The sequence below is a fragment of the Acanthopagrus latus genome, chromosome 16, assembly GCF_904848185.1.
Source record: "Acanthopagrus latus isolate v.2019 chromosome 16, fAcaLat1.1, whole genome shotgun sequence".
In the NCBI taxonomy this organism is placed as follows: Eukaryota; Metazoa; Chordata; class Actinopteri; order Spariformes; family Sparidae; genus Acanthopagrus; species Acanthopagrus latus.
In genome coordinates, this window is record NC_051054.1 from 21,235,949 (window position 1) to 21,261,797 (window position 25,849).

At 43.1% G+C, this 25,849-nt stretch overlaps 1 protein-coding gene across 4 annotated transcripts in view; it reads right to left on the reverse strand.

The window, feature by feature from the left end:
* lrfn5a (leucine rich repeat and fibronectin type III domain containing 5a) overlaps positions 1–25,849 on the reverse strand; it is a 156,495-nt gene that overhangs the window by 79,891 nt on the left and 50,755 nt on the right. The window contains exon 2 of one of the 4 annotated variants that reach the window (XM_037072672.1): positions 2,725–2,780. The exons of the other annotated variants lie outside the window; for them this stretch is intronic. The gene's annotated coding sequence lies outside the window, so the exon portion shown is untranslated. The remainder of the gene's footprint in view (positions 1–2,724; positions 2,781–25,849) is intronic. 4 annotated transcript variants of the gene reach the window in all.

Below are 25,849 nucleotides of genomic sequence, written 5' to 3' on the forward strand. Positions count from 1 at the left end.
GTCCCCCTCCCTCTCCCCTACACTCTGCGTCCTTATGTGTCCTCTCGTCCTCGTCCTGACTGATGTGGTGTGATGCACACTGTGACGGTGTTACAGTTTCTAATTCGACCTCTCCTCTGCAGCTCCTTCTCCTACATCTGTCTCTCCCTCCATCCTCCACCACGTGACCAGCCCTCCGCTCCCTCTCCTCCGTCGCACCGATCCCCTCCTCCGTCTCCCCACACTTATGACTTTCTTCTTGGCATTCACACCTCCTCACCTCCGTCCCGTGTCTTCACAAACAACTATTTCTCTCTTTCACACGTTCTTTAATCTCTCTTCTCCTTGTTGTTCTCTCTGCTTCTGTCCATCCATTCCTCCTCTCAATTACCTTGTCTGGGCAGCATCTGGTAGCCTGGCCTAGGGTGTGTGTGTGTGTGTGTGTGTGTGTGTGTGTAGGTGACCAGGTGTCTCGGCTGTGTTGTGCAGAGTTCTTGTCATTCTGAATGGAACAGCTGCTAACAGATAACAAGTAGCTGGCTCCCCTGCCGGTTTGGAGACAAATTAGAAACGCAGTCACATTATTCAGTCAGGACCTTCTCCGTGTCACCCTGGGATCCGGCTGAAACAAACGGCCACATGTTGGGCTGAATGATCTACTTATCTAATCGGCAACTTAAAAAAAAAAGAACATCAGACGTATAGATCGTGAGAGCCATCCGCTTCAGTCAACCAACATCTTTAGTAGGAGTGTGCACCTCTCCCTCATAAGACAGTTCGATACGCATTTAGATACATGTGCTATGATACGATTCAGGGACGATGCATTGTAAATACATAACGATTTGGTGCAATTCGATACGACACGATGCAATCTGATACAGTTCTTAACATTTGTTTAATGTAGACATTCATTTTCCATTGTAAATCAAAATAAGCAATTCTATAAAAGTGCATGCCTTAACATGTCTCGAAAGCCATCACTCTCAACCACACTGTAAGGTGGTAAGTCCTTCGCAGTTAAACAGGCTATAGATGTGATTACCCTGGACCTCGCAGAGCCGTGGCTGGAGAAAGTCTTTAACAGCCATGTTCTTGCTTGTGCTAGCTGTAACGTTACTGACGTTAGCATCCACAGACTCCTTGTGCCTGCGTAGTTATCTCCATGCCATTTGTTTCTCCATTTGTTGATGATTTGTCACTTAATAGCTGTTTTGCAGACCTTACATATGGCCAAAATATCCCTCTTTCTTATGAAATTCAAATCTCTTCCAAACTTTAGATTTCAGTTTAGCTGGTGCATTGCAAACAGTGTCGGAGTTGTCGGACATGTTGTTGTTGTTGTGATTTTTCCTTCGGATATGCTAACTTTACTCGTGTATCGTGTTGACCTTTAACCTTTTACCAGAGTTGAGAGACCCTCTGCAGAGGGGTCTGCATGTCATTGAAAGCGGTAACCAATTTGTATCAGTCAATCTTTACACCCCTAATTTTTAGTCACAGTGGCTGATATCTGACATCTTGATCCATATGTGGCAACTTCCCCAGTGGACAACTGGAGCTGTTTAACTTTTCTAAGAAAAAAAAAACAAACAAAAAAAAACAATATGCATTTTCAGCCTATTAGAGCCAAACAACAGTGTGAGCCATCATCGACAATAAGGCCAGTATTGTTCTTTGCTTATACAAGTAGTGTGATTATTTCCCCTGCCTGCACTAGCAGGCAGTCTGAGCTGAAACTACAGGTGAATTAGTCTCAAATTACACTGCGCCACCTCATTTGACCATAATTAGTGTTAAAATTAAATTAAATTAAATGGATTGTGACTTTAAAATGATGATCTTTGAGAGAGAAAATTAATGCCATTTCCTCGGGCTTCAGTAAATCGTGATAAGCATTTTTCATTATACAACGATTACCTGATTGATTGAGGAAATCACTGGCAGCTGAATGGATAATAAAACCAGCTGAATTAGACCCAGAATATAAGTGTAGACGTATGTAAGTCTGTAACCATAGTGGTGCAAAAGTCTACAGAAAGAACAATTACACTTGAACGTACTGAATTTTTCCGTGTCACTCCCACTGCCACCTGCTTTGACAAACTGCAACCTTAAAGAAATGGAACTGATTTAAAAAGGTGTGGCGTATTATCCAAACAATACCGATATTTCATGTTTACATATCATGGTTATCGTAGATATCGGTATACTGTGACCGCCTGGTCCGATCCGAGTTAGTGACACAAACATAGTTGCATTTTCATCTCACCGTCAGTCACTGTCATTCTGTCACTTCATAAAAGACTTCAACCATTGCAGCAGTTTCTTCCGAGGATTCAGCCTTTTCCGGTTATAATTTTTGAAAAGTTGCCCAGTGTGAAGGAAATTAAAAAAGTCTGAGAAATAAACAGCTCTAAAATACAAATATCATTAATTAATAATTATTGTCACGGGTCGACTGGGTGCAACAGGCAGAAGTGAAATGTACTGAAATTTAATTCCAAATGAAGAAAATAATTAAAAAGCTGATGTGGAAAGAAGCTTTGTGTCCTGACAGAGACCAGGCTGAAACGTTCCTCATCTGTCACCGCTGACTGCCGGGCCTAATGACAACACACATGAACCTCCCTCTGTGACTCCATGCCGCACTCCCTTTGCGAGCCGGGCCGTTTTGTGTCCCCGCGGCGAGAATCAGGTCTAATGTAACTAGGGACAGACATGGCGTAAGTGAATGCAAATTACCTCATTGTAGTACTGTAGGGCCCGCCTCCCCAAGTGACTGGCTGCCAGCTGTGGAGCTGATGGTTGAGGGATGAAATGGAGAAAGAAGATTAGGAAACCTGATAATAAACGTCTTACGTTTTTTTTTTTTTTTTTTAAAGCCTCTCAGCTCCTTTCTCTCGCTCTCATTCTCTCCGTCACTCTCACTCCCCTCCCCATCTCTCTCTGCCATTCTCCCGGACTATTGAATAAATGATGAAATTCAATCTGGCTCTGCAATCACTCCAGTATTTTGTTTCCATTTCTTTTTTTGGGCCTGTGTTACTGCCTCACATTCTTATCTCCGCTCCACTGAATAACGGATGAGATTGCAATGTTTTTCCTGCCGTCGTTTGTCCTGTTATCTCTTTTGTTTCTTTCATTTGTCCCTGTCTTCTTCCTGTAGATTTCTAATACAGGACTCCATTATTAATTCTCTAAAAACCTCCAATAGACTGGCTTCAACACCCCACATTTTCCTGAGTGAAAATGAACTACACACAGAACCACACACCACCAGTCGCTCTCCAAACAGACGCCTGTTTAGAAGTTTGGAGATCAGCGTCACTTATGTGGGGCGCTGCTCTGGTTGCAAGCGGCAGTTCAAAAAAAAACATTCAGTTATGTAAGTTATTGAAAGGCGAGGTGAAGAACACTTGAGAAAACTGAAAAAGAAAGAAAAAAAAATTGCGTCTGTGGAAAAAAAAAACAAATGGAAAAAAAAAAAAAAGTGCAGCAGCTCAGTGTTGAAACACGTTAAAAAGATACGACGTGTCTCCAAAACGGGCAGTTCAGAGATCAGCATCAGTCACTGTGATGACTTGTTTACAAAGTTACACTACTAATTACTCAACACCTGAATTCAATAGTTACATAATTTGTTACATGATTTGGGTTCATCAGCCCAGCTCCGTCTGAAGCACACTGACAACATTCGTAAGCCTTCACGCACACGTGTCACGTCTTCCGTATTCAACATGTAGAAATAATGGCTGGGCAACATATCAATATGTTATCATCACGGTGATTTGAGACCAGAGCCGTATGATATATCAAGGTAATAATCACTGGGATGTGTACACATGTGCAGTTGTCACATTGCTGCGCATGCTTTGTCAGGAACGGCAAATTAATGAATGAATTAATTAATTTTTTTCTTCGTTGCTTGATGCAAAATAATGGAAAACTTGCACAGTTCTTATCCCATGATTAATCCACCAGAGCTGTGGTCCTCTACCCTGGTCCTCAGGGACCCTCTGCTCTGCATGTTTTAGATTTTTCCCTGCTCCAACACACACTGCAGCCTCATAACAGGCCACTTGTTAAAGCAAAGTTAAAGCGCAGCTATTTTTTTTTTTTTTTTTAATGTAACAGTTTAAAACGGTAGTGCATAAGTAACTTAATAAAGCTAGCAATAAACAATTCTTCAAAACTTAAAGTGCAGCCACAATTTTGTAGTATAAGAAGTAATTTCCGTGCGTGTAACGATAAGCAGAGCTAACGGAGCTGCTGGGAAGTAGCAGGGTCTGGTTTCTAAATGACGTGGTATCGTGCGTACTCATGATACCGATACCTGCACTCTCGATAGTGTCAGTGCCATTTTTCATACTGGTATGGGAATTGGAACAACTCTAGTATTACATGGCTACTTGTTATTTGCTTTATATGATATGATATGACTTGGCAACACTATTTTATTTGTATTTCATAATATTATATTTCCTGTATTTAAAACAAACAAACAAACAAACAAAAACAATGTCATAATACAGTGCATGAAAGAAAAGAAAAAAAAAAAAAAAAAAAAAAAAAAAATATATATATATATATATATATATATATATATATATATATATATATATATATATATATATATATATATATATATATATATTTCAGTGTCAGTTTTTTCCATATATGGAGTGCACTTATTTATGGTCACTTTATCACCTTAGATTATGGATAACAGTATATATACTAAATAGTGCAAGTTAAGTCATAATTGTCTGAACTTACCAGACTGTTTATTTTGTTCCATCATGCTCTGATATCCACTACATACACATTACTGATTACATATTATTTCTGAAAAATGCCATTGTGCCATCTCTCATCTCTGCATTATATATATATATATATATATATATATATATATATATATATATATATATATATATATATATATATATATATATATATATATATATATATATATATATATATACTGTGTGTGGCAAAACATAAACATACTATTATGACATTGTTATTGGATGTACTCCACTACCAAGTCCAATCCTACTACAGAACCACTGCAGCACTACAGCACAGATTAGCCCAGTTGTTTGCAGCTGATAAAGCACCTCAAGTCACTAGTCACTAGTTCCCTCATAGAGGATAAAGCATGTGGATTGTCTGCTGTCGCTGAAGCACTCCAGCTTCACTGCATTACTGCTAGAACACAAAGGATGGAGCATGCATGGATCTGATAAAGTGTATCTGGGTGGAGAGCAGCACAGCTGCTACAGCTGCTGGCTGTGGATTTTCACAGGATAAACTGTTTCCTTCAGGTGACAAAAACACCCCTCCAGTCAGATACAGACCCTGGTGTTCAAAGCATCTGGCTTTGCACTGATAAGTACTGCCATGTATTCTTACTGTGAAGGAGGAGTCCCATTTATTCCACTGAGTTTATTAAATATCTTTACACCCTGTGGAGTTTTAGACATGGTTTACTAGATGATGGCAAGCTGTGTTCTTCAATCTAAAATCTCTTGGGGTCCATCTCGATGTCTCGGTCTTCATTAATGCTAATACAATATAATACCCGACTGTCCTTGTCAATCCATCCGTCCGTATCTTTCTTTGCATCACCTACGCTACATGTCCGTCTCTCTCTCTCTCTCTCTCTCTCTCTGTCTCCATTTGTGTCTCACTGTCTCTCTCTCATTCCCCTTCTCTGATGGAGTGAATAATTCATGTCTATTCTTCAAGAAAGCTCTTTGTTCTCCCCCTAGTGTTTTCTTTTAAAGCACTTGGGATGGTACGCGTGCATGTGTGTGTGTGTGTGTGTGTGTGTGTGTGTGTGTGTGTGTGTGTGTGTGTGGTTGAATAAAGTTAAACTCATTCAAGATTCCTCTACTGCTCACACTCTCTCTCTCTCACACACACACACACATACACACACACACACACACAGTCACGCTATGTATGTTTTTTTCCAAAAACAGCCTCTTGTTCCTGCATCAATTGCTTTTTGTTTTTGGTAGAGTGACATCTCTGTCAGACAAGATGGAAAAATCAGGAGTGACTCTGGCACGCTAGTAAATGTGTGTGTGTGTGTGTGCATGTGTGTGTGTGTGTGTTTTAGTCAGTTTAGCTGCATATAAGTGTGTAGAATCCCCCAAAAAGTTGAAGCGTGACAGCATATAAGCACGTAAACCGAGTAGTTTGTGGTGTATCTGGGTAAATATTTGTATCTGTGAGAGACCGTCCTGAATTACCATTTTTTATCAGTATTCATATCAACGCTTGAGAACGATGCTGTCTGTGTATGAGTGTGTATTATTGAAGATGACAGATCATAATAGTTTGGCACTTCCTAAACCCACTGTCCTGAATACTGAAGTATGCTCTCTCTCTCTCTCTCTCTCTCTCTCTCTCTCTCTCTCTCTCTCTCTCTCTCTCTCTCACACACACACACACACACACACACTCACACACGCACACATAGCTTTATATTCCAAACCTCAGCTGGGGGTAAAATGAAGAGGCTTACTACCAGTATCCATTGAATTAATTAACTACCTAAAACGTGAAGTCATTACCCTACAGTGTGCGTCTTGGATGCTGATTTTCAGACTAACTGATCCCAAAGACATCAGCTCTGTTGCACCAAGTATGAGGCTGAGAACATCGCAGTAATACAAGTTCAGTTCAAGATGACTGTGACTGTGAAAAGGCCAAGTTAACAGAAGAAGACGATATTGTGTTTTCTGTACAATCACTGGAGCTGACCTTGGACTGACACGATGTGTTTTCACAAGTACACGACTCCTTTTGCCCAGAACATGACCTTGTTGTTCCCCCTGCACACCATTTGGGCCACCACAGGATCACTGGAAAATGATGCATGTACAGCAGCAGTGTGCCTTTGAATCACACATATCATGATGTTTTTTTTTTTTTTTTTTTTTTTTTTTTTTGTCAACTTGAGTTACAGTTGATGACATAATAAAATATAAGACTTTGAAAAAAAACACATCATAAAGAGTACACAGCCAGCTTTCGGGCTGTGACATCATCTCCTTTTAACGCTCACCAAACCATAACCAAAAACTTGTAAAGCCGAACTGACTCTCTTATCCCACAGCTGAAGCTGTCAATATGACCAGACTGGTTGTGACGTTGGAGGCGATGGCCATGTTGCTCATGGCTACTTTTATTGAGCGAGACAGTGTAGTTCACCTTACTTACACAGACCTATGTGGTATTTTAATGTCTATGCCACAATGTTCTCCCTTAAATCCAAAATGTTGTGTTATTCATGGCACAATTTGAGAAGGGTCAAAAAATGATCCACGGTGAAGTCCCATGGGACACAGCAGAGGGGGCGGGGCTTTGCCTCTCAATGGCAGACTCACAGTACAGCATATACTAATACTACAACACAGAAATGTAGTTAATCAGTATACATATATTTACAGCAGTTTAACAGCAAACCATAAATCATAACAAACAGTTGGATATTGGCTGCACAATGACTGGCTTAATAATTGAAATCGCAAGTGCAATATCCAAATCACAAGAAGTTGCCATTATTTGATTAATGTCAAATGTGTGACGAAACAGCGTAATAATAAAGTACTGTAGTGCCCTCGATCTGTTGTTTGTCAGATTTAAGAAAACATGTTTATTTGATACCCACTTTGCACCGTACTGTACAACCTGAGCTTGATATGCAGATCATAGAGATTATTATTTCATGTAAAGCAGCGTATTCGCCTGATTGACAGGTATGCCAGCCTATCCGAGTCACGCATGGTAGTCGTTCTTGGCTTGTGCCACCTCGGCTCCATCAGGGATTCCTTCCCCTTTGATGAAATGTGTCTTTTATGTTAAGATCTATTCAACTTTAATATAATTCGCAGAAAAGCTGTGGGTCTTTGCATCATTCTGCGATGGTAATGACCTGGTGCCACGGGAGTTCGGGGCCTCCCGGGGCCAGCAGGATTTACTATACTGGAGGGCCCAGGTTCAGACTTCAAAGGGGGATTCTGAGGTGTGATTGCAAAAGCCACAGACTTGTTAATTTCTAATTAACACTGATGTGAATGTGTGATATCATATCAGCAATGCAACATTGCTTGTTGCTATTTTCGCACAGATTTCTCATCACAATCATCAGGTTCATGGTTTCATACTTCGGCAAAGGCAACAGATCCGAAGTTGTGAGAGAACAGAGTCACCACATCAAAGACCGAACCACGTCAGCCACAGAGGAATGAAGAGGACTGAAGCACAACAGCAACTGTGACTGTCTCCATGCTAGTGTCAAATGTAGCTCTTAACCAACTAGATCAAGGAATTTTAGCGAGTAAACTGACAAGCACGCGATCATCGGTGCTAAAAAAGACATTCGGCTGAGTTGGTTGGACAGCGACGTCACTAGTCGGCTGACACCATCACGATGCCTCCCAATCCTGCCGCTGCAGCTTTTTAATTGGACTTTGTTGTATCCTTTGCACTGCAGCTTCTTGCCCATTTTGAAGAGTAATTGCATCGTCTCAAACTGTTTTTGTCCCAGGACAAGTTGAGTTTGCGCTCGCTTCCATCTGCCGCTCTGTCTTGCGGGGCAATGTTTCCCCAACTACGGTGTACATCAAACATGGCCACCATATGACTAAAGCAAATGAAATAATCCATATACATATGGAGCTCGCCAAGCATACCAGAAGAGGCCCACGGCAATCATCAAGTGTGCCTCGTCCACCACAAAAGAAAGGTTGAGTTAATTTCTGTTCTGCTGATTGGAATCACAGCCACTCCACCCGTCTACGGCCTGGAGGCGAAATGAATATTCATACCAGTTTAGACCCTGGTCATGAATATTTATAACGGTTAACACCACATATGCAAATGAGCCAGCCAACCCAGATGGCTTCAGATCACGACATAATGATCACGCACACATGCATGCACAAACACACTCGCAAAGAAACGAGCAGAGGCACACGGTGTGATGTATTTCTTTCAAACGGCAGGAGACAACATGTCTCACCTATCACAGAGACCGAAGAGAGGACATTAGAAATGGATTGAGAATTTGAACAGCAGAACTTGTTTTTTAAGTGAGGCTGTGATAACGAATGTGCCACTAAACAGACAAGTTTACTCGACAAACACTCACATGTCGATGCACGCCAGGAAAGGAGAGAAATCAGGGTAAATAAATGGTTCCGAGCGTAATCCATGCATGTTTAACCAAGTCTGGTGTTTGGAACTCAACGGTGGCTTATTGCAAGATTAAAGCTGGTCCCTGAGGACTACTAGCAGTGTTGTCATGCCAAAATCTTCCTGAAGAACATGGTAGGCTGATAAAAATGATCAGATTAAAGAAGATTACCGCCATATAAACAAGGTAGATTAATGACAGTGTTGCCTACAGAATACTCTGAAATGCTGTCTTGGGACTGGAACCAGGTCAGTATTTAAAGAGACTGACTTGGAACGAGACACTTGATAACTGCAATAGTGAACACAGATGTGAACACACATCATAAACACACAAAACTTTTTTTTTTTTACACCTGCATACCTGTTTGGTGACAAATATGGAAAAAAAAAAAACAAAACACTACAATGAATCTGAAATGAAACAAACGTGCTTTAACTGCAGACTTTCAGCTTTAATTTGAGGGTATTTACATCCAAATCAGGTGAACGGTGTAGGAATTACAACAGCTTTTATATATATGATTCCCAATTTTTTTTAAGGGACCAAAAGTAATGGGACAAACTAAACAATCATAAATCAGACTTTCAATGTTTAATACTTGGTTGCAAATCCTTTGCAGTCAATTACAGCCTGAAGTGTGGAAGGCAGAGACATCACCAGACACTGGATTTCATCCCTGGTGATGCTACTGCAACGCTCTTCAGTTCCTGCTTGTTCTTGTGCCATTTTCCCTTCAGTTTGTTCTTCAGCAAATGTTTGCTCAATCGGATTCAGGTCAGGTGATTGATTTGGCCATTGCATAATATAGGGGCACATCTTGTTCGTTTCATTTGAAATCCATTGTAGTGGTGTACAGAACCAAAAAGAAGAGAATTGTGTCGATGTCCCAATATTTTTGGACCTGACTGTAAATGGAACGAAGCTTTAGGAGCGCTCCACCTTAACTCACCTCCGTGTTAATCGCATTTGGAGATCCACACTCCACGGCTGGCAGGACAACAAGCATCCGCTAACATGAGTTGTTCAAAAACGTTTTTTTCAGTAAACTCTGAAAAAAAAAAAAAGCCTAGTTTGTATTTTGGCGAGAGTTTCGCTTTGAGCGATGAGATGAGGAGTTGCAGCCATGCTAGCAGCTTTATGAAAATGATTCAACACAGCAGTGCTTGGAGCTAAATGCTAACATCAGCATGCTAACATGCCCTCCATAGGAATACTAGCTTGTTGATGTTTGGCAGGTATGAAAATGACCATGCTCACAACTTAGCATCGAACATTGGCACGCCAAAATGATTTGAGAAAACGTGTTTGAGAATTTTCCTTACCACTGTATTTCATATTCATGATCGCACACACTTTTCTTTCTCCTGCCATCCCCTCTGTCACCCACACACACTCAGTCACAGGAACAGACCCTGCCTGGATACTGTAAGCACAATCAGATATTTCCTTTGAGCCAAAGCCTCGCTAACAAGCTTATCGCACCACCTACAGTGCGTGTGTGTGCATGTGTGTGTGTGTGTGCGTGCGTGCCTGTTTACGCGCTACATATGACACATCTAAGACGAGCACATGCACACACACACACATACACACACACACACACACACACACACACACACATTGCTGTACATGTGCTCTAATGCAGGATTAAGGCCAACTAGCCTGTTGTTTGTAAGCTCGACATCACCTGAGATCACACACACACACACACACACACACACACACACACACACACACACACACACACACACACACAGACAATACAGTTCTGTGCTGTGTGACTGGAAGTTGCAGGAATTATCATTGTGACTCCATGCCTGTTAAATCTGGATTGAGTGCAGTCAAAAAGCCAATTATGCTACCTCGTGGCAACTTTGCTGAAGAGGTTTGAAAGCCGTATCATTGCTTCCACAGCACAGGAAACCACTTTAAATTGAGCAGAAATCGTCTTAGATGCTCAAAGTAAGTTGTGTGCCTCGCCTCGCCTCGCCTCGCCGTGCCTGATGAAACAGCTGCAGCAGCATCAGATTTGTTTTACTGTGCAGTCAGAATGAGGTCACGCTGAGCGACAAAGCTCAACTGGGTCACAGGCGGTGACTCACTGTAGGTTGCAATATACCTGGACTCAGTAAAACCCACACCGAGGAAACAGGCATCAGCAGAGAGCTCTGTGTGACCTGCACATTTATTACTGACGAGCACTTCTTTTAAAAACTGCTGGTGTGTCGACTCGTCGCACAGTGCAATTAAACTGTTACTGCACTCGATCTTGGTGGTTATATTTGTGATGGCCCAACGTGCTGGAATGGAATGACGTGACCTTCAACTTGCCCTTCAGGCCTTGCTGCCATGATCCAGTATCTTGTAGTCCAGGTGTGTTCTGCTTAAAGGAATGCTGTGGGTAGTTCTGAAAAGCACAGCATCTTTCTAAACCTCTGGTGTGCGACGGTTTTTCTCTCTCTTTATCGTTTCCTACGTTCTCGTCCTCTCTCCACTTGAGCTTGCCTGAACAGGACCTGTCTGTCTCTCCTGGCCGCCGCTGCATCGCTCCAGATGTTTTTTCGATCTGGATCATCGTCTCCCACGAGATTCAGCCTTTCCTCTTTTCGCTCTGCCTCTCCCTCGCGTGCATGTTGCCCTTGTCTCTCTCCCTCCCTCTGCGTGTCTCCTCTCTCCTACAGCATCTGTGTGAATGGCACGCTTGACTTCTGGATTCTGTGTTTCTGTCCTGTCCACGTCGCTCCGGTCATGCTTGACATCCTCCCGAACCCACTTTCTTCACATTGGCTTACAAGTAGTTTTGTTTTACTGTGCTGGGCTATTCTGTTCACACAGTCACTATTACACATCTGGCTGTGCTGGAAGAGTATTCCCCCCTCTGCCGCTCATTCCAATACAAAGTTGTATAATTTCCTTAATCAGCTGCTTTTTCATTGATTGATTTTAAGGAAAACAACTGACTTGACAATCAATGAATTGTTTCAGTCATTTGTCAAGCAAACGTGAAACATTTGCTGGTTTCTGCTCCTTAAATGTGAAGATGTGTTGCTTTTTTGACTTTTACCACAGTAAATGAAGAGTCTTTGGGTTTTGGACTGTTGGTTAGACAAAAGAAGACTTTGGGAAAATGTTATGATAGTGTTTTCACTCAGTGCAGACAACTTGTCCACTGCAGCACGACCTATCAAAACAAAAGCCTTGCAATAAAGTCATGCATCAGCAACCACATCCTGAAAAGATGTGTGCATACATCCTCATCTGTGTGTGCAGGTATCGTAAATTGGATGTGTCACCACACATAGTCCGTCGCTTGTAAATATGCTGACTCATTGTGTGGTGCTGATAAATGGGTGAGTCATGCTTTCATTTTAGTTCCCAGAGGGCAGCTGTGGTAATGTTGTACATCCTTTTACCAGCCCACTTGCTGAGTTTGTGCAATATGTGTGTCTGTGTGCGAGTGTGTGTGTGTGTGTGTGTGTGTGTGTGTGTGTGTGTGTGTGTGTGTGTGTGTGTGTGTGTGTGTGTGTGTGTGTGCGTGATGCTTGCCTACATAGGTAGATGTTTGGTTTGTATTCTGCACTGTGTAGCTGCAGAGCGCTCACAGACAGGCTCGTGTTGACGAGTGTTTGTGTTTTATGTATCCACGCTCGTCTACTCTTTGCTTTACATCCATTAATCATGACATATTCATCTCTTTCTCCACAGCCACATTAAGTATGCTACTGACACTGTTAGATAAGCACACAGTGAGTGATGATATCAGGCTTAAAGGGTGACTCCGCCAATTTTAAAATGTGAACCCTGTGGAAAGATGTGAAGATCTCTATTTACTTTTGCCTCCCCTGCCTTACTCTGCTTTCCTGAAGGGAGGGCTGATTTATATCGTGGAGCATATGGACAAAAACAAGTACAACTAACATTTAACAGCTGACAGCTCATTATCAGGGACGCAGCCCCGAAGAGTATAAATACACACTTGCAAACACATACACACAATGTCCCTTTAACTTATCTCACCCAGAAGGGGATGGAACAGAGAGAATTTGGTGCTTTTGTATTTCATTTGATCTGCACTCAAACGAGCTCCATATGCGCATTTTGAAAAGTACGATCAACAAATGAATAATTTGTCACAGTAACACTGTCGGTTGGTACCTCGGTTTGCCCGAGCACATTAGGGACTAATTACGACTCCACTTCTAATTTGTCCTTCTCTGCTTTGTTGCCGCCGCTCTACCGATAAAGGACTTTTTTTTTTTCAGCTCATAAAACCAAATGGTCTTTCTTATTTCAGGCCTCCAACCCAGCTTAGCTTTGTTTGGCTGACTGCTCATTACTTAAAATACACGTTAAAACTGAACACGTTCCACTCATCAAAGAGGAAGTTAAGCGCCTGTGTCGCCCTGTTAAAATGTCGGTAGTTAAAGGTGCACTGTCTAGTTCATCCGTGCACCAGCAAATACATGCAGCTGATGCGATTCACTGTGCTGCCAGTGGTTTTGTGCCGTATCACTGTTCGGCAGTACTGTGTAAAGAAAATCAGCGATGTGCCCGCAAAAGCAGATCATGTGAATACATGCATGTTGTTCTTCCAGAATTCTGCTTTTCAAATGTTTTACCAGAGGGCAAAAGCCGTCAATAGGCCCTAAAGGTGCACACAATGCATTTTGGTGGGAAACTATGAATGCAGATATTCTGAAACAAAAAGCACCACAGGGACATGCTATTCTTCTTTTTAAGTACTTTACACACAGTCTCACAGGACAACAACCTATTTGTTTGTCGACACAAGGAGCCTCCTTCAAACAATGACCCTCAGCTTACTGTAAAGGGATCAGTGTGGTCTCGTCTGTAAAGAGGTCAAAGGGTAAATGAGTGAACAGTATGTAGAATGAAGGAGGTTTTGTTTGACTGCTGTTGTCTGCTCTCGCAGACACTGCCGTGGGATTAAATGTGCGTGGATTACTGAACAAGACAAGTTGCTGAAAGAGGTCAGGGAGCCCCCGAGCAGAGCCTGTGTTACAGTATGTGATGCAGAGCATGCCTGTATAACAGGACTATTAATATTTCTTGAGGGTCCCTTTTCAAAAACATCTGTACTTTGAAAACATTACCTCAAAAAGGCCATCGAGACGTCTTCATAAGTCTTGGGATGGAACCGGGGGCTGCTGAGTCAGAAGTCATAGAGCTTAACAGTAAAAGCACCACAGAAAAAAAGGACTTTCAAGGAAACCTTTGCCACCAAGATCAGTACACTCAAGCTGTTTCAAGTGCTGGTATTTGGAACTCATTGCCTGCATGAAAGTATTTCAGGACTGATCCTACCCACAGTGTTTAACTTTGATATTAAAGTCTCTTCTCTGTAGGCGTGTTTCAGCAGTTATTTCTGATCTAATTCATCCTCAAACAAACAGCTCAGCTCCACTTCTACTCAATCTGCAAATCAAGCCTTGCTGCTCTGTCCCCGGCAGTGGGTTGGTCCTCACAAAAAAAGAAAAAAAGTTGCGCGGTATCATAAGAGTATCCTCCACATGTTGTGAATTTACTGGCAACTGCCTCTAACCATGTCAATATCCCTCAGCCAAACACATCAAGCCATCTGAGAGTGGTGTGTTTGTTGGTGAGTAGCAGCTTGCGGAGCACAAGTTAGTGCCAAGAAGAAAGAATATGAAAAAAAAAGAAAAGAAGATACTGCCAAGAGCTAGGATTAGCTGGCTGCTTTCTTTTTTTATAGTATGTGGTGTAAAGGCTAGCTAAGTGGGAAGTAGTGATTTGGAAGTCATCCCTGCTTATAAAGCAGATGGCTAAACCTTGGCCAGAGCGAACAGCCTACTGTAGATCTGATATGAGAGCAGACACACCATACCACGCCGCCACCGATGATGTGTCTGACTTTAAAGTAAGTTAGGAAATGGTGGCCTTGTTGAACAGGAGCACTACGGCACGGACGAGACAGAAATAGAAATAACAAAATCCCTACAAAAGACAAATGGCTGACTACTCATGCAGTTAATAAGAATCTTCTTTAGCTCCATATATGTCGGCTAGTTTGGCGTTAACATGTGGCGAGTTTAATGAGATGCACAGTCTATCATACAAGTGGAGGCAATGTAAATGGAACTGAAAAAGAAAAAAAAAAAACATTTCCACACCTCAGTGATTCACACTATGCATTGTAGTTTTAACTGAATTCCCAAATACGAACAAAAGGAGCCCCACACTCCGTCAATGCAGCGTCCTCTTTGGGATCACTGGGTACAAAGACTTTCTGAGGGGATAAGCTCTGTTCAATAGCAGCCTATACAGCGCCGAACCAGAAAAATGCGCCCATAGTTAGCAAGCCTGCTGTGTAGCATTAAGCTGTGAGCGGTGTGAACAGATGGCAGGCGCTAACAAGCTAGGCTAAATGTAGCTACCGTTGGCATGGACCGAGACTGATCTCTTGACTTCCTGATCCCAAGCCTCTTAATTAAATGCACCATTTAATCTTTTCAGTTTTCAGTCCGTCTGCTGCACCAAAAAACAACACTGTTCATCACTGCTGACCTGCTCGTCCCGCCGATTAGAGCACCACGCCACTGAAGCAATTAGAGTGACAGAAGGCCTCCCCTTTATAGGCAGGCAGAGTTTTTTTAAGAAATGACCACCATCATGACCAATGATCATGCTGCTGTTGTTGATAATCAACTATGTGTAATACTTCATGTCATATTTCGACCTGTTGGCCGAGCTGTTGGTTTCCTAACTGAGCAAGATGGCAGTAAATCCATAAAGTGACTCACGGATCGCCTCTACAGCCACCTAAGTAAGACAGTGCTGTCCACGGTGGTATTGATGGATCCATAACCGCGGATACACAGGTGCATAAAACAAGGATACATGCTTTATGTGGACGTTTACACAGAATTCCATAAAACAAACAGTGACAACTGCCGCAGAGCCATTTATCTTATCTAAGAGAGGCCTTTTTGAATTACTTTGTTTGAAGGGCTCGATTTGAAAAGGGAAATGTGTCAAGGGGCTGGACGTTTACATCCCCTGTGTCTGACCTGTAGAGCTGGAAAGTGGAATTCATACAATGCATGCTTAATGTATTTGGAGTCCGCTTTTTTGCTCTGTATCGTTAAAAGTACTGGATTTGCCCCGTGGGCCGCCAGTTGAAAAGGTGTAGTTCAAGTGGTCCTAGAACCTTTATCAGTCCTGTGTTACATGGTGCCACGTTGGTTATCGATACAGCAGGAGTACACAGCACATGGTGTTGGGACAGGTAGCAGCGCTCAACCTCTGTATACTAGCCGGATTCATAGCACCTCTGCTTTACATGCAACATGGCCTCTGTAGCTGTCCCTGGTCCTGAAATGTCTCCCTCTAAGCCACACTGTGTGCTGTAACTCTCCATGGTCCTGAACTGTCTGCTTCACTCTCAACGTGTGCTGCTGCTGTCCCTGGTCCTGAAATGTCTCCCTCTAAGCCACACTGTGTGTTGTAACTCTCCATGGTCCTGAACTGTCTGCTTCACTCTCTACGTGTGCTGCTGCTGTCCATGGTCCTGAAATGTAGACTCAGTGCATACATGTAGCTTTTAATGGCAGCCAACGAGCGTCTTTCTTTACTGAAATCTGTTGGCATTTTCTGCAACGACATGAACACACACACACACACACACACACACACACACACACACACACACACACACACACACACACACACACACACACGAACATTGCTGAGTGATAAAGTGCAGTCACAGAGTATTAAAACAAGTGTTGCTTTGGCTGTAAACTGTAGCATGTCATATTTAAAATGGAAAAATGCGGCGGAGTGAAGTGCTGACTTGCAGCTTTAATTTCAGGGTGTTTATGTCCACATCTGATAAACAGTCTAGAAATCATAGCGTTTATTTTTTGTGTTTGTTTTTTCTTTTTTCATACATAGTCCCTCATGCACTCAAGTCTGACATGGCGCACCTATAAGGTTCAAAGTCCTCATTGTGAGGCAGAGATCAACGTGTGTCTTTCATTGATCATTACTGAAATTCAATGTTTTATCTCATCAACATTTCGGGGATGTTCTCTGATAACTGTGAGCGTTATCAGCGGTGTACCTGTGCTTCTCTAATCTAAAGGCTTTTCTCTGGTACTGCAGTGACCAATTTTTCCCCAATGGGAGCATTTACGTTTCCTCATTTACTGGCTAATATCGCCGGTCTCCTGTAATAACTCCTATGTCTAGCACTTCACTGTGAATGGAGTCCTAAATCTAGACAAATGGTGGCATGAAAAATCTAAATGTATTGTGTGAAGTGTAGAGCAAAAGAAAAAATAATAAAATAATCTGACTGATAACTTCACAGATCCAGCCAGGCATATAAGACTTTATTCATTATCTTAATGCTCCAGCTATTACAACCACAGCCGCAAGTCTCGAGAAGGCAGGGGTGATCGTCAGCGTGTTTATTCCTTATTTAACCTGACAAGTTGAGAATACACTGTTATTTATGGAGCTGGCCTGGAGGAGTATTTTCTAAAGAGATACAGACCACACACAGACTGCACACATAAGAAATCGCACCTAAATTTGGCCCACAGATACAGTGTTGTATACTGTACGTAATATTGTCTCTCTAAACAGCAATCTTGTTATGTACCTGGTGCTTTCAGCACTGGCTTTTATGAGTCTATCATGCTGGAAAGAAATGAGACCGAAAAGTCTGGGCTGAAGAGTAGTTAACCATTATAAACTATTTTAGTCATTCACGCTGTGTGTAAGAGCTCTCCAGCATTGTCTTTGGCAGTGGCTTGTGGTGCTTCTATTTATGCCAAGTATTTGTTTGGTCTCCCGCTGGCAGATTTTAAGGTAAGAGTTTATTCGACACTTAAATGAAATTATCTGAAGCACCGCCTGTCTGCGTGCTACAGAACGCCTGTAATCAAAAGACAAAATGGCTGAAAAAAACAAAAAAAAAACATCCCAACAATCAGTGTTTACGACACAACTTGGAAGATACAATCACGACAACATGCAAGGGAGCGATGTACTGACACCGCAGCATGCGCTACCGACATGACATGCTCGTGTGGCACAACATGCAACTCTGCAGAAAACACAGACCACACACACACCGTCAGCACACTTGACTACAAGAGGCTGACGACACACAGGTGTCTAGAGTTGCACAAAATCAGCAAGTCTGTCAGCTGTTCCACAGGCAGGGGGAAGGTGAGGATGCAAACTGTGAATGCTAACAAGAAGCCCGTGAAGTGAGGGTAACGCATTTTACGCCAAACTCCGAATCGCATTGTAGTTCAGGCGGTGTTAACGTTGCTGTGCGTACGAGGGCGCTTCTGAGATGTTTGTGCCCCACGTCTGATCCTGCTGTGGTTGACTACAAAGGCAATCGCGCCGTAATTTCAAATGGCAACACTGCAAAGCGTCTCTGTCAGCTCATGAAAAGCTCTTCCCCAAGCACGGATGCTCCACGCGTCTCACCCCTGGGATTTTGTTTTCAAAGGAGCCACCGTGACTGTTGGGTTATGTCATCTAAAGCAGTGTTCTGCGGAGCGCGGGCCGGTTTCATAGATTGAGTGTCATGTCTGGTGGTGGAATACCCAGGTGACAGCTGTGTTTGGATGGTTATAATTAGTACTGTGATGACACTGGAACCAGGTCCTGTGCAGGCGCGAAACACTTGTGGCAAATATCTAAAAAAAAACAAACAAAAAAAAAAAAACATAGAGTTTTTTTAAGACAAGTTAATGCTGTTAAAAATGCTGGATATGGGCCGTGAACAGGTGCCTAGCAGAACGTGTGAACAGTGTTCTGTGTTACAGTGGAGATGAGACCAATGTAAAAGCAGAGGTTACCAGTTAACATGTAAACCATCACCTGACCCTGAAAGCTGCTCCGTAACCTTCAGCAGAGCAACTGGAAGTAAGTGATGGAACAACCTTCCACGCCATTCAGGATCATTCAGCTTACTGAGTGCAGAGAAAGCCGCTGACTCTCTCCGCCATCATCATGAGCATAGTGACAAAAGCAGAAACTGACTATTTATATATGAACAGGACTTCAATCACCAATCAACAAAGAGAATACATAACTGCGTGATGGATGAGGATGAACCCCGGAGTACTGGACGGAGGTGTGAACACAACAATCAGAAGTGATGGCGACCATCACCACGAGCTGAAAAGTAGCGGACATTAAAAACCGAATGCCTGGAACAACTGGAACTATATAGAAGGAGACTATATATGAAGAGCTATAAAATCCATAATATCCATACGTAATGAAGATGCACATTAAAAAGCAATTACTAGAGAATAAAATCCTGAAAAAAAAACCTTCACAATGTATCTACGTTCACATTGTATATGACTTCAGTTAAGAATGTTAGCACAAACTCAAACAAGTAAACACATAAAATTGTCCAACATACATAAATGAGTACTCTGTGTAGTGTTTCAGACTTTTCTCTAATCTTTTTAAGCTTTCCTTGTGAATGATAGGCCATTTTCATCTCTTAAGAACTCTAAACAAAAAAAAAAAAAAGCAATCAAGTAAACTGTCCAAAAAGGAGAAATCACCCCTCCATTACCAATGTTATAATCTGTGGAATTATTAAACTTGTGAAGAGGAGTCACAACTAGATACAGTGTGCTGCAACTGTAACTTTGTTCGATGCGGTCAAAAGCCAGAAGGTCGGAACACACCGACATAAAATGCTGTATGATAATGAAGCCTTTCCTTTATTCTTGTGTCTTATCTCTTCTTTATGAGCAGAGCTGCAGCATTTAACCAGTCTCAAGGTATTCTGGGTAAGAGAACTGAGGTCACTGTATCGTGTACATTTGCTTATGTGCAGTGAATTCTACCATAAACATGTTATATATGTCAAGTTTATCTAAAATGTTGCGTCTTGTTTGTTTATTTTTTTAAATTATAAAAGTCTTCTGCCCAACCAAAAAAGAAGCCTTCTGGTATCACTCCTTTAAGGGTCAATGGAACTGATAATACCAGCAGATGTGTGATAAAATGAAACCGTTACATCTGTCTCATGAACCCTATCTATGAGACAGACTCAGCTGTATAGTTTATTAGCTCTGAGTGTACTTTATTCATGCTCGTCGATTACCATAATGCACAGACTGACGGAGGCAGAGAGACTGTGGGACTAGATCCAGGCACCTGTCTGTGTTGTCGAGACGCTCACCCACTGTTATCTGTCCTGAACACAGCTCATTATCACCCAACCAGTCTCACATCTGTCATGTCACCCACTCCTCACGCTAACACCATCGTACACACCCCAGACACACACACACACACACACACACACACACACACACACACACACACACACACACACACACATACATGCAGCCATCCTCCCCAGTGGCCTCCTAAAATGGGATCTAGTGTCAGACACGTCACGGATGATTTTGAAGCAGCAGGTGTGCGGATAAAGGCTGCGTGTGTGTGGGGAGGGGGACACAGTCATTTCATTTACAGAGGAGAGGAAGGAAGGAAGGAGGAAAGGAAGGAGGGAAGGAAGCGAAAAAACATCTAACAGCAAAGATTCAATGAGTCTCCTGGATGGCCTCGCTAAAAATACCACGACTTGCTGCCACGGGCCGTTACACAACAGATGGGCTGCATTTCCAGGAAAATAACGGCACAGAAACATTCACAACAACAACAGCAACATACAAACCTGCTGTAATGTAATTAACGACTTTGTAATGGATTTTAAGCGGGAACTTAACTAGAGCTACCAGCCAGCCAGAGACTAATCCTGCCTTGGCACAGAACGACCATTTATTTAGAGTTACTGTTATTTATCAGCGGTGCCAACACAGTATAGTTTCTGCATGTAAACCAGTGCTTCCCATGCATTGATGAGACTGTGGCGTCCCGCCATATTCTAATTGGCTGCGCCATAGTCTAACTATGGAATGTGAAAAAAATATTTGCACCTTTCCAATGCATACCGACATTTCAGTCAGTCTCTTTTGTTTGCATTACTTTTAATGACTTCAGTACTGCTAATTCTGGGCTGTATTAGTGAAAAAATAATAATATGAAGCTGTTTTCGAACCTGGAGCAGTGCACTTCACGCCCTCGGAGGCTCCTCCACTCGCGCACACACACAGAGTGACAGATGGTGGGTCTGTGTGTCGCTCCGAAGCAGCCATGAATTAGTTAGAAAATGACAAAAATGTCGCCTAGGACTGACTGTTACGGTGAGTTGAAGAGTATCAGAAACATCTAGTTTGTTATTGTATATTCCCAAAAAAAATTCCTGTAAAACCGTTGACATAAATAAATCCAGTGTTAGAGAAAGGAAATATTTGACCATCTTCTTCGTCTTCCACCGCAGTCCTTGACGTTAACTAGCATATTGGATATTTAGCTTGATAATTAGCTAGAGGATCCGACCCGATTTCACATTAAATATGAATGCTTATCATTTTGAAATGCAGGCATATTTTTGTAGATGTGTTGCTAATAATGGCAATCGCAAAACCTGACCCACGCACACAAAATACTGTGGGAAACACTGTAAACGGTAACTGTATTTTACTGTGGGAAACACTGTAAAAGGTAACTGTATTTTACTGTGGGAAACACTGTAAACTGTAACTGTATTTTACTGTGGGAAACACTGTAAAAGGTAACTGTATTTTACTGTGGGAAACACTGTAAACGGTAACTGTATTTTACTGTGGGAAACACTGTAAAAGGTAACTGTATTTTACTGTGGGAAACACTGTAAACGGTAACTGTATTTTACTGTGGGAAACACTGTAAATGGTACCTGTAGCTGTATTTTGGTAGATGAATATGAATTGCTGGAACATTGAAAAGTCAGTATATCAGAAAATGTGAGCTCTGGAGTCAACAGTGTCAAAAAAGACACACAAGTGTTCTCATTGATTATTATCGTCTTATGAGCTCACTTATGTAACATAGCATGAGCTGATGTAGTGGTATATTTTGGTATGTAGAGGGTTGAAGGTTGGAAATGTAGGCTGAGACATTACACATCATCTGTTACTATCAGTTCCAAATTCAAATGGAAAACTGCACGGGAGCTAAAACACACTGTAGACTGGCTGCTGCATATTGGACAACAGGAGAACGTTTGCCGGCTGATGCCAGGTCAGCGGGAGCTGCCGAAGCCTGGCTAAATGAAGGAAAGCATACCCGTTCAAAGTCTGAGGAGAGTAAGAACCGTTTGATTCAGGACACGTTACAGACTGGAAGCAAACAACACTGAGGTGATGGTGATGATGTTGTCTACCTGGTAGCTCATTAACAATCAAAAGGAATAGCATGACTTTGGGTAAGTCTTGACATCCCATGTCAGGCCTTCTCAGGTCTCACATTTCTCTTCAGCCACTTGGTCATTACATCCACATTACTGACAATATATAATCCAAAAATCCACTTCATATTTGTGAAAGTACCAACAGTCATCTAAAATGTTGCTGCTATGCTGACATGGAGGTATTTGATTAAAAATATTGTGATATTTGATTTTGTCATATATATTATATTGGATTCGGTTCAGTCCTGATGCTCCACTCTGGCTTTTAGTGTAAGAAATGAGCCCTGAACATTCCTCCAGTTGGGTCACCTGAAAGGTTCAGCGTGAGCTGTCAATCACTCCTGTCCCGGCGGATGGTTGGGTGAGTAATGGAGGAGGTTTGCTTTTGTTTTCTCCCCTCAGACTCACTGATGGCATTTTAAAGACATATTGTTCGAGTCGATAATGGCCATGTGTGCACGCTCTCACACTCTCTCACACACACACACACACACACACACACACACACACACACACACACACACACACACACACATCATTTCAGTCACCCGCAGAATCAATCCAGATGTCAGAGCGTCAGGCCAGCTTCCTTTAAGGCCGGCCTCGCCTCGCCGCTGCTAATAGGAAATGTTCCCTCACATCTGTGGTCTCCATCCCTCTCTCTCTCTCTCTCTCTCTCCTCTCTATCTCTTTCTCTCTCCTGCTCTCTGTCTGTCTCTGAGCAGTAGAATAAATTGAATTAGAGCTCCACCACCCACTCTGCAGGATCCTGCAGCCCTCTATCAGATAGCTAAACAGAGAGAGGGAGAGAGGGAGAGAGCGAGAGTTGCAGAGAGATAAACAGAGGGCAAGAAGAAAGACGGATATAATAAAAATCCCCCTCCTGCCCCTGTAGAGCATAAAGAAGAACCCTTACAGCTTGTTTACCCCTCTGTACTCCAGTCTGATAAGAGGCAACACACTTCTATTTTTTTTTTTTTTTTTGATCAGTGTGAGGGACAAAAAAAAAGAATGAGAGAAAGGGGGGAAAGCAGAGGAGAAGAGGGAGGTTCCTTCTCCCTCGCCTCACCCTTCACTTTACGCGCTTGTTAGAGGCGGCAGTGATCTTCCAGACGTTAACCCTTAAGTTCTGCACACTTTCAATGTTTTTTTTTTCTTCTTTTAATTCAGCAGCGACGCCACCACAGCAAATGACATCTTAAAAAAGTCAGCAGACGCTTTAAAATGCAGCCTCTCTCTTCCCTGCCTCACAGTCCCCCTGGCCCTAACTCCAAACCCAATCTGCAACACAAACGCCCCGCCATCCATCCTGCACTCAACGGCACGGCACGCCGCTCCTTTCCGCGTGCAAATAGGAGGCTAAACACAACTAAAATGGACTGAAAATCACCGGTTTCTCTCCTTCGCTCAGTCACCCACACTCCCTTTTGCTCGGAGCCAGGGAGGCATTTGCATAATGCCTCCATATCCACGGGCCATTAGCACCAGCGTGAGTGGCTCGTGTGCATAAATTTATTGCCTTGATCAATCAGTGCGAGCTACTGTACCGGTGCAAAGAGATGGAGCGCCGGTGAGGAAGATCCAGCGGAAGACAGGGCCACGGGAAAAAAGGAAGAAAAACGTGTCGTGATACGCAACAGTCTTCAATCAGAGGCACAACTGGCTCCGCAGACCCTCACTGTAAAAGGTCTTGATTAACATTTATTCAGCGACCAGCACTACTGATTAACAATGTGCTGTAATTACGTTCAATAACCTCGTCGACGGAAGCCACTTTGACGTCCGCTGATGTGGTCCCAGGTAGTCGCTGTCAGCTGACCGTTCATCAGTTTGTGGGGGTCGTGCTAGCTGCGGCAGAGGACCACGATGATGCAAACAGCGACAGTCTGAATACAGTCATTCAAAGGGAGTTTGCTTTTCACTCAGCGGACTTTGTCTCTGGCGCAGCAAGGTCATTCGGCTCGGGTCAACAGAGTCAGCAGTATTCAACGCAGACACACGACGTTATGGCAATGTGCCACAAAAACCAGAAACCAAAAAAGAAAAAAAACAATCATTTAACTGGCACAAGCCTCGCGCCTGCGTTTTATGCATCGCCCGCCTCCTTAAAGATGCATCCCAGCGAAAGGGCCGCGCAGAATTCAAAAACCCCCAACATCCAAATTCATGAAACAAAGAATCGATCGGCTTCCATTCCTCGAGCTCCAGATGCATTCTGTGGGCTGAAGTCCGAATAAAACATTCAGTACTGAATACATAAAGTGAGAAGCAGTTTGAGGTGTTTGACTGTACAAACTGCAGACTCAAGCACTTCAGAGGGAAAATAATGGCAAAGACAGATCACCTGGTTCCTGTTCCCTTCACAAAGCAGAGTGCACCGTTTGAACTGATTCTTGCCCGGACTGCACAAACCCCATCACCCTTCATGCTCTGACACGACGTCCACAGTAGCTAAGGTCCTGGTGCTGCAAGAACAGCTCGGTGGGAACCAGCACGGAGTTGAAAAGCAAGTGAACGACCTGCTGTCAAACTGCACAACCCATCTGAGACCTGGCAGAGGATGATGGTAACTGCAGGGTGAGCAGCAGAGCGGGTCCACTCCAACATCCACGCTGCACATCAACCAGGAACACCAGCCTCACACGTTCACACTCAGTGTGGGAGCTGCTGCCCTGTGCTGGATCCTGTTTCCCTTCACAGGTGTCATATATCAAGTACTGTCTATATCCAGCACGCACTCATACACTCTCTCTCTCTCTCTCTCTCTCTCTCTCTCTCTCTCTCTCTCTCACACACACACACACACACACACACACACACACAGAGACACACACAGGCAGTTATATATGACGTGAAATATACAAACACATGTGGATGAAAACGCCACAGCTCCATCATCATGCAGCTTTGTGCCCACAAAATATAGGGCTGGGGTCCCGCTGCGCACGCGCACACACACACACACACACACACACACACACACACACACACACACACACACACACACACACACACACACACACACACAGAAAAGACAAACCACGCGCTGGTTGTGCTGTGTGAAGAGATTTGGACTGAGACGCTGGTTCACAGCCTCATAGGTTCAGTGTTACAGAACACACTCACACTCACTCACCCCGATCCGTGCGCCTCACACCGCCCTCCTCCCCTCCCCTCCCCTCCCCTCCCTGCCTCCAGGTGCAGGTGCGGTGAGTGGCGCACGGATCGGGGCCGCGGCGCAGAGTCTCGCACGCCTGTACCTTAATAACTCGCCACCTAGGTGAGGTGCTAGAATTATTCAGGAGCTTTCATGACTGATGAAG